At 40.0% G+C, this 10,431-nt stretch overlaps 1 pseudogene; it reads right to left on the reverse strand.

The window, feature by feature from the left end:
* Positions 1–7,793: 7,793 nt before the first annotated feature.
* LOC110310455 (small ribosomal subunit protein uS17 pseudogene) lies at positions 7,794–8,259 on the reverse strand (annotated as a pseudogene).
* Positions 8,260–10,431: the final 2,172 nt, after the last annotated feature.

Genomic DNA, 10,431 nt, shown 5'->3' on the forward strand with positions numbered 1-10,431 from the left:
GGCCACAGCCGCCTGCCTTCTCACACCAGCCAAGCCTTATTGCTGCCTATCCCTGACCCAGAACCCAGCTTGCCTGTCCCTGCAAGAGATGGGAAGGCCGGGAAGTTTACAGCCCAGACCATTCTGCCCCTTCCTCTGCTAGGGAAGACAACCCAAGCTGCTAAAACTCGGAGGAAGGGGGAGGGCCTCAAATATGCTAGGCAAGCACTCTGCCGCTGAGCTTCTTTAAGAAAAACAAAATGTTATTCTATGCAAAACAAAAAACAAAAAAGACATAAATCAAATACTGACCATTAAGATGGCTCTTTATAACATGAAAATCATAAACGTCATGCTTTTCATATATATATATATATATATATATATATATGCAAAAAGGTAGCTACATATATTTAAAACAAAAATGTTTTAGTCTTTTTTTTTCACGGGAAAAAAGAAAATAATCACTGTCTGTCCCTACTTTCTGTAAAAATAGTTTTTAGTTGTTTCTGGAGTTCACAAGTTTTAATCAAAATGTTTTCATTGGTTTCCACATAGACACTGGCATAATGTGCATCATACAACACATACCATTTGGACTACGAGACTAGAATATGAAGATCTGAATTCCTTGGCAATGGGGACTCAGCATCTCGTAGCCAACCAATCCCAGGAGGAGGCAAGTCATTTCAGGCAGACACATCCTTATCCAGCACTGGATGGCATCCAAAGAAAACAAGAAAGACTTCTGACATCAGAAAACACCTGTTTTAGATGCTTTAGAGCATCCCTGTAGTTGATAGCAGGTCACAGGTCAGCTGTGCAGCCATGGAGCCTGCTCTGCAGTAGCAGAAGGAATGTCAGCTATAAACAAATCCAAAGGAAGTGGAGATAGACACTTCCAAATTCTTCTCCTTTTTTGTCTGCATGCCACTAATGAACCTAGATATTTTTAGCTGGCCTCAGAAAAAATTCTAAAACTGAATTTTCACTTTCTCTTTTTTTTTAAAATGGATTTTAGATATTTAAAACAAAACAGTAATGGTGAAATTCCAAAGCCACCCAGACTCTTTTCTGAGTCCCTAGAATTTGTTCAACAGCACATCAAATAGCTAAAATTTATTATTTCAAAAACATAATTAATACATCTTAAAAGCATGCGAGATAACAAATGAGCTTAGAACATTGCAGAATATAATATAACTTTTAAAAAATAAATTACTTTTCTCTATAACACCAATAGACAATCCTGAAAAGAAATTAGAAAACTTCTATTACAAGATCACAATACCAGTCATAGAAAACATTTACAATTAAATTGAATAAATACATGAATATAGAGTGGAGACTGTAAGAACTTGCTGTCAAGGGTTGGGTAAGCAAGTGAAAGCATCCAGGTCTTTTAAACAAAATATTTAATAGTGTAAGATGGAAATATTCTTCAAAGAGACCTATGAATTTAACATGAACCTCGTGATAGTTAATGCTTATTGTCAACTTGACAGATCTGAGAGATGGATTTCTGGACATGTTTGCAAATAGCCATCTTGGTTACATTAATCTGTATGGAAAGATTCGTATTAATTGTGCCCAGGAGCATCTGGGAGCAGGGATCCTGTACTGCACACAGTGGAGAACATTACCAAGTTAGCAGTTGCCCCTCTTTGCCTCCAGACAGTGGATGAGATGTGACCAGCCTCTTCATGCTCCTGCCACATACTTCTCTGATTTGATGGGCTATACCATGAGTTGTGAGCCAGAAGAAACCTCTTCTCCCTTAGTTGCTTGTCAGACTATTTTATCACAGCAACAGAAAAAAAAAAAACAAAACAAAACAAAACCTAAGACATTCCCTAAAATCTCAGCTAATTTATTTAAATAAATGTATAAGCAGAACCTAAAATGCATATGCAAGTTCATAGAACGCAGACAAATCACAACATGATCTTAGGAACAATGAACAAAATTGGAAGATTTACATTTGAATTTCAACACTTTCAGAATTTACTAAACAGATACAGAAACAAGAACTGAAGTAATGTAGACAAGAGAAACACACATATTTCTAGTTCATTTTTGTTTGTTTTAACTTAAGGATGCTGCGACAATGCCATGAGAAATCATCCTTTCTCAGCCAAATGAGGAATATCCTAATTCTTTACATAAAAATCCACGTGCAGCAGACATATCTGGAATCCTAGTACTGGGAATGCAGAGACAGAAGGATGCCCTGGGCTCACTGGCTTCCCAGCCTGGGTGAGTTAGTGAGCTTGAGGTTCAATGAAAGATCCTGCCTCAAAAACTAAAGTGGAGAGTCCTAGAGGAGGAGCCTGGATGTGGATCGCTGGTTTCTGTGTTCATGTATGCAAGCACACACACACACACACACACACACACACACACACAAATGCACACACCACAAGAGATATTTCTCCAAAGAAGATATAGGAATGGTCAAAACACATGAAAAAGTCTCATCCATATAACTGGCCAGGAAAATGCAAATCAAAACCATGATGAAGTAGATTTCACTTTCATTAAAATGGCTCTCTTATCAAAACAATAGTCCATAACAAGAGTGGCTAAGGCTGGCCGGGGGAGATAGGCAGTCATCAAAAATCATTGACAAAAATGTAAAATAAAAGTCCCTCCAATGGTCAATGTAGAGTTATCATATAACCCAACAGTCCTGCCCTAAGGTACATAATCACAGAATTGAAACATACATCTACTAGAAACCTGAACTATGTTTGCAGACCACAGTTCCTAATAGTCAAAGGGTATTAACAATCAAAGTGCCCATCAACTAGTTAGAAAAACATGCAAGAGCTACACAATGGAAATGATTTAGCCACAAAATGGCTTGAAATACAAGGACCAGGCTTAACATGGATTACACTTAAGGAACACGGTAAGTGAGAGACTCCAACTGGCTACCAGTGGAAAATAGTCCATGTATTCCCCAGAAGAGAAAAATATTTGGAAACAGAGTAAATGAGTCATTTTCAGAGGCAAGAGGACGACACAGGGGAGTTCCTGAGAAAGACTTTGGCTTTTGAGAGGTTCTAGAATTAGATAATAGCAGTGGTTAGAAATTCTTGTGACCACACTGAATTGCACATTTTAAAAGAATGAATTACATATATTGACGCTGGTCATACACACACAGAGAGACACACACACATACAGGGACACAACACACACATATATATGGGGTGGCAGTTGGTTGACTGGTCAACTCAGCTTCCTCCTAGGTCCAGATGCAGGGATTTCAGTTGGCCCAACATCTACCCCCCCATCTATGATCTGTCAGAGCATCTATGATCTACTGGAGTGTATGAAAGTGACATTCCTGCAGATCCAAACCTGCAGGATCTCCATGACACAGGACAACAACAGAATATCAGAGAGAATCCAGGAGAAATAGTGTAGCAGAAATCAGAGGTCTCGAAACAGACCAATGCCTCATTGCAATGAACATTAGCAAGAAAAGATGTGTGAACCAAAAGGCATACTGTGTGACACACCATAACACACTACAGCTTCCACAACAAGATTTTTAAAATTCTATCTTACTTTATTTCCTTTGTGGCGAGAGGTTGGAAAGGTGGAGAGCAGATACGAAGAGACAGGGAGATCAGTAGGATTAGGGTACATGATGTGAAGTTCATAAAAAAAAAAAACAATCAAATGAAAGAAAGAAAGAAAGAAAGAAAGAAAGAAAGAGAGAGAGAGAGAGAGAGAGAGAGAGAGAGAGAGAGAGGGAGGGAGGGAGGGAGGGAGGGAGGGAGGGAGGGAGGGAGGGAGGGAGGGAGGGAGGAAGGAAGGAAGGAAGGAAGGAAGGAAGGAAGGAAGGAAGGAAGGAAGGAAAGAAGGAAGGAAGGAAGGAAAGAAGGAAGGAGGGAGGGAGGGAGGGAGGGAAGGAAGGAAGGAAGGAAGGAAGGAAGGAAGGAAGGAAGGAAGGAAGGAAGGAAGGAAGGAAGGAAGGAAGGAAGGAAGGAAGGAAAAAGATGCTCTTATAAATGGGCTGTAAGCAAACCTGTAAGACATTTTCTTAACCAGTGATTGATGAGGGAGGGCCCAGCCCATTGTCAGTGGTTTCGTGCCTGAGCTGTTCATCTTGAGTTCTACAAGAGCGCAGATTGAGCAAGCCATGAGGAGAAAGCCAATAAGAGAAGCCCCTGCACCAGCTCCTGCCTTCAGGTTTCTGTCTTGCTTGAGTGAATAAAATAAACTTCTTTTAATGTGGAACAATGAATAAAATAAACTCTTTTCTCCCCAGATTTCCTTTGGTCATGGTATTTTATCACAGCAATGGCAACACTAATCAGACACACAGGAATTGCATTTTAAAGTAAATTGAAACAATTACTTATCTCGTATTTCTGAGACTTCAGTTGCTCCTTAATGCACAAGAATGGGTAGACACAGGTTCTTGAGTTGGGACAATGAAAGGTGTACCTTTGGGAGTCCTCATCAAATACATTGACAGCTAGTATGTAATGTATGTGGTATGAAGAGGTCAATAGAAGTCAGGGTACACTTATGAGATGTGGTTCCTGAAAAATGAATCAAAGTTATTCAAGCAAAGCAATGGAAAAGAATTTCAGAAAAGGAGGATCTTGGTACAACATTCTTACCCAGAGATTAGAGAGAAAGCTACAGTTTTCAAAGGTCGGAAAAAGACCTGATCACTGAAGTTCCTAAGCTGCCACAGCAATAAAGTCTCAAGCTTGAAAGGTTAAAAATAAACAACCCTTAAAATGATTTGATTAAAGAACAAAGAACTTGATTTTTTGGGAAAAAAAAAAAAACTAGAGGAGAGCAGGTTGGAACAAGCCTGGATTCAAGTGGTCTATGTCCTCTCTTCCCATCTCTGGCAGGCTGCAAGTTGGTTGTGGCCAGGTGGCCACCAGTTGCTCCAAGCTTGTATTCCACTGGCTTGCAAACAAGGTGACAGAGTTGTGTCCCTGGCCAGTTTTCCATATGACTGATATTTAACTGGGAGATTAGACCACAAGGCTAAGACAATCTCTATGCAAGAGGAATTATACCTCCTCCTCTCCCAGCCCTAGCCAAACCAGAAGGATGCAGAGAATGGCACACCTCAAATAAAAGGAGGCAGGCTGCCCCCGTACGTGACTAGTACAGTAATCAAGCAATGCCTGGGAAATCAGGATGATGCCTCGTGGAAACATTGACATTGGGCAGTAAGTGGTACCAAGAGAAAAAAGAGAAAGGCCACTGATCTGAAAAGTTCTTAGGGTAATCCAGGAAACATTATTGCTGATGTTAGATAGTATCGAGACAAGTGAAGAATAATTAACAAACCTGAGTGATGGGAATGGCAGAGCTTAAAAAGTGTGGGGAAGTGTGCTCCAGTGAGAGGAGAGCTCAGCCCTACATCAGGTTTAAGGTAACCTAATGAAGAGATCCGTTTGTTAAGGTCCAGAGAACAGGAAAAACTCTGGGATAATTTACATATTAATGGTTCTTTATAGAAACTGCTTGGAACTAGATGTATTTCAGATTCCAAATTTTGAAATACTGACATATATACAGTAACATGTATTTGATATGAACACTAATTGTAAACATAAAATGCATATACATTTGCACCATATATATATATATATATATAAAGAGAGAGATAGAGAGGTAATTTTATATAGTAACTGCAACCTATCACATGGGATCACATGTGGAATATTCCAGTTGTGGCCTCTTGTTAGTATTCAGCAAGTTTTGGATTATAGAATATTTGAACTTTGGATTCTCAGACTAACATGCTCAGGCTGCACCTGTGCAGTATCTGCTTATTGCCTAGCTGTAGCTTCTGGTTTGAAGATCACAAGACCAGAGTGAGCATCCCTGTCACCAGGCACACATTCATTTCAGAAGGGTTCCTGCTAAGTGAAGAGATGGGATGATGGAGAAGACCTATGCCCAATTCTCTTAAAAGCTTGTAAGTTCTAAGACACCAAGGGTATATATATTCACAATAGGCAGCAGTGGAGCAGAAGTACAGATGACCTCTCTCACCTGACTACCCTAGAGTTATTTCAGAAAGGGGGTCTTGCTCAGGGAGAGATTCAGAACTACTTTGTAGAATGCGATAGAATCAAAATATTTTAAGATAGTGAGAATAATCAAACAAGCTGGATCATAATGGTATCTGGAATCTATACTCTTATGAAACTTCCTTACCCCCAAAGACTGAGTAGATTGCATGTTGTAGAAACTGGGAACCAGCCAGCAGGTGTTCTGTCTCTACCAGGGTACAGGGGAAAGTATCTAGAGACAGCTCACAGCAGAAACACCTTACATTTTGTACCTCAAGAATGTTACATGCTTACTACCAAGTAACTTTAAGAACTAGACAAAGCTCTAATGGACTTCTTCACAGTACCCCAAAGGGGAGTCACTCCTAAACCTTCCCTATAAAGAAATCCCCAATGTCTCCCTGCAGATTTGCATGTAAAGTCAAGAAAATAAAAGGGGAGGGGGGGAGAAGCTGGTCCTGGGTTGGCAAATAGGCTGGGCAACCCTTCAACAGGAGTGTGTAGGGACCCATTGCAAAAGGACTTGCGAGGGAATCGGAAAAGACAAAGGCACACCAGTACACTTCAGACTGTGTATCGGTTCTTCTCAGACAGTCAAGGGGCAACTAGCCTTGTTTCCTTCTACACAAAGGTAGAAAAAAGCCTGGGATAATCCTTAAGACAGAAACTAACTAACTAACAAACAGACAACCAGCTTAAGAACTGAAGACTGCCCAGAAAATATTAAGCAGTTCTAACTGTACTGTGAGGAAATGAAAAACAGGAGGTGACATGTTTGTGTTGGGAGGATGGGAAGGATTGCTTATGTATTTCCACAAGCAATTATAACATCATTAAGGAAATATGAGAAAGTCATTACCATTGCACAAATACCTGCTAATCTGTGTTTTGGACATCATTCAACTGAATTCAGTAGTTAATGTATGGTTTTTCAAATTATACAGGAATTATGCTTTTGTTTTGCTAATTCCTCTCGAGTTTAAATTGGTGATTTCCTTAAACATTCCATTTCTAAATGACATTGAAGATAACACATGTCATACTGCATTCCCACTAATAGTGGGATTACACATTCCCAGCCCTCGTAAAGAGTGTGAAGTTTTGTTGGTATTTATTTGAATAGTCAACCAGCTGCATAGAGAATATGCATTGCATGCCTACAAATAAGGAAACAGGGAAACGTGACACTTCCTTTCTTTGGTCAGCCTGTGTGCCTATTCTCTGTGGGGACCCTTTGGTGGGTGAGCAAATCACTCTGTTCTATGTATAACCTTGTTGATTAGCATGCTTCTCTCAAAGTTCCACACCCATGGTTTGTTAGAAATGGCCAGCGTTGGCAAACAACCCATCTAATTACCCTGAATGTTGCATTAGGAGGCGAAAAAAACAGGAAGGGCTTTGGAGAATTTTGAGAATTCTCCTTGAATTTGGAGGTTTTTTGTTTTTTTGTTTGTTTTTTTTCCACATTGATTCTAAGGTTGAACTTCTCTCAGTATTCAGGAGGCTGGAATACTAATGGAATTACTATAGGAGTAACTTCTTCCTTTTGTTTTTAGATAGCAGAGGTGTCTTGTACTTGAGAAATTCTAGAGTTACATGAGCTGACTCCTTACAGTACTAAAAATAATAATGATTGTTATTGTTTAATTAATATTGTATAGTTAATTATTTAATTTACATAATTAAACAATAATGGTAATATAAAGATAAGTATTATTAAAGTTGACAAAGAACTTTATTTGTTCTGGAGAGTCACCTGTGTGCTTCAGAACTTCTGGAACTGCTTCCTGGAACCTTGAGCACACTAAAGCACACTCTCTTGTTCAGAGGCCTGTACTCTCCCAGGGTGATGATGTAGCCAGTCTGTACATCCCTGAAACAAGGGATCAGGACATGTTCTTGTGGTACTTCTGAAGTTGATTGGATTGTATTTTTGGACCTATAGGAAATGATCTAAATAGATGGCAATAGTCCTGTATCTTCATCTTGGTCACAACACCAGAAAGAATCTGATCTTGGATAGAGACATTATTAGTGAAGGGGCATTTCTTGCCCATGTAGGAGCCCTCAGTGATCTTCTTTGACATCATGAAGCCCACTAACCTTGTAGTACCTAAGGAGCTTCTCCTTTGTCAGTTTCTCCTGGTAGAACCCATTCTTTGCTTTGAAAGATGGCGAACTGCTTCGGGGAAGCATACTTGGTCTGAATGCCCACCATCTTCCTGGCAACCCGAGAGAAAATGTATTATTATTTTTTAATCTCAAGAATTTGGTTTCTTTATGAACTAAAACTGAAATTTGATGGTATCTGAGCGACCTGTGACCTGGCTAAAATCTGAAAAACCAATAGCCTCTAGAAAGAGCTCATGAAAAGACACCATGTTTCTTTGAGAGCTAATAACTTCATCAGACATATCAGGTGCCAAAAAAAAATGTGTAAGGATCTTTCTGGAATAGTTAACACATATATGCTTCCCATGTGCCAAGCCCTGAGGCAAATGCTTAAGCTCACTTAATCATCATAATATTTCCATTGCAGAAGGCAGAAAAGCCAAACACTGCCCTAAGCCACACTGTTGTCTACTTCCCCACTGGAAGAAGCCAGGCAGGGTGAGGTCTGAGCTTTGCTCTTCAGTGTGACATGGAATTGTGTCTTTGTGAGAATGTCTCACACTTGCCCAGGTGTCTCTTCCTTTCATTAATCATAAATGTATATTTTATAGAGAGTATTGGTGAGTAATACAGCAGAAAATAGAGGCAGAGACATTTCTGCCAAATGCAGTGCTATTCCCTGCCACCTGCTTTAATATTCTGTCTAAATCTCTCAAATCTTATGCCATGAAGTTATTGAGTTCCTCAACCTGAATGTAGAGAAGGTATGTGGACTGGCTCCCAGGACACCTCAAGACCAAAAGGATATCCTCATCCAGAGAGGAGTACATGTGGACCTCACTTTCCTGACTCCAGCTGTCTGTCACAGCTGTCCTATCCCTTCTCTATACTTCAGGCCAAACCACACATGCTTTAAGAAAAGTGATGTTGGTTGTCATGGCAGAAGCAATGAAGAGTGGTGCAGAGCTGACAGAATCTTATTTGGGTGATAGAAACTTCTTGGTTCCAAATGCTGAAATGATAGCTTGATATTTAAGAACAACTAGAAAGCTAGAGAGAAAGGAACAGTTCAGACTTGAGCATATTGAGATGAAAACAGGATTTTCAACATCCTTAAAACAGATTGGAGAGAATGTTGAATCGGGGGTTATTACAGTTTATGTCTTTGCAAAATGCACAGATTTTGTGTGTCCTTTTTGACTTTAAAATGACGGTATGTGGGTTATGGAGAGGTGCAGTAACAATGCATGTCTCCCTTTTATGTGTTATCCAAAACAGTCTTTTCAACTTCTTAATCCACTTTCGTCAATATAAGCTTCCCTTTTCTGGAAAAAAAAAACTACCACAAAAATATACGTTTGGAAGTTGTGTTCTGCTGAAATCCTTAAGTGTAATATTTTCTACGTGTGTGTGTGTGTGTGTGTGTGTGTGTGTGTACATTCACATGAGCACACACACACTTGTGTGTGGTCAGAGGACAACGCAGTACTCAGGCACAAGCAGACTTCCATCTTTTATGTTTTCTGTGAAAAGGAGTTCTTTCTGATCTTTGACATGAGTGAGAATTTGTTAGTTATTAAAATCCACAGAAATATCCCAGGTGGAAAAAAGCAAGCATTATAGAGAGGCCTATAGACACCTCGGCAATATTTGCAGTCAAACCTGTCGTTATTGAAGTAGCTTCATCACAACTTGGTTTTCAGTGGACATCTTCCTAAGATAGCACCTTTACCCTGAAACACATCTTCCTCTTCTAAAGTAGGGCCCAGGCCTTTTGACCTCCAAGCCCTTTCCTGGGAAGGCATAAACGGACACGTGCACTGGGCACACATGTTTTAGAGACAATGTCAGAGAGCCAGCTTGAGCTTGAACTCTGAAAAGAATTGGAAGCTGCATGGTGTTTGGGTCCCCTCTTGTTCCTGTATCTCCTCTTCCCCAGAACTCCTAATTGGTAGTAAAGCCACCATTCTTTGGTCCTGTTTGTGCACATCTCCCCCACATCTTTGGTGCTTTCTTCCCAGTTCTCTTGTCTGATTTCCCTTTCTTTCCCAGGAATTCTTCATCCAGAGTCTCTTTTCTCCACCTCTAAATCTTGTTTCACACTGTTAATATACAAAAGGAAGCAAATGACAGGAGTTTAAGGAACAACCTTCTGCTGTCTGTGAGAGGGAAACTTCATTTCAGCTGCATCACTAGCATCTTTCTTTGATGATTTTTGCACTTCGTGATTGGGCTGTCATCCTTTGTGTCTGAAATGGAGAGAGATGAAGGTCTACAG

Source organism: Mus caroli, unplaced genomic scaffold (genome assembly GCF_978045245.1).
Source record: "Mus caroli unplaced genomic scaffold, Mus_caroli_1 scaffold_1, whole genome shotgun sequence".
NCBI classification, from domain to species: Eukaryota; Metazoa; Chordata; class Mammalia; order Rodentia; family Muridae; genus Mus; species Mus caroli.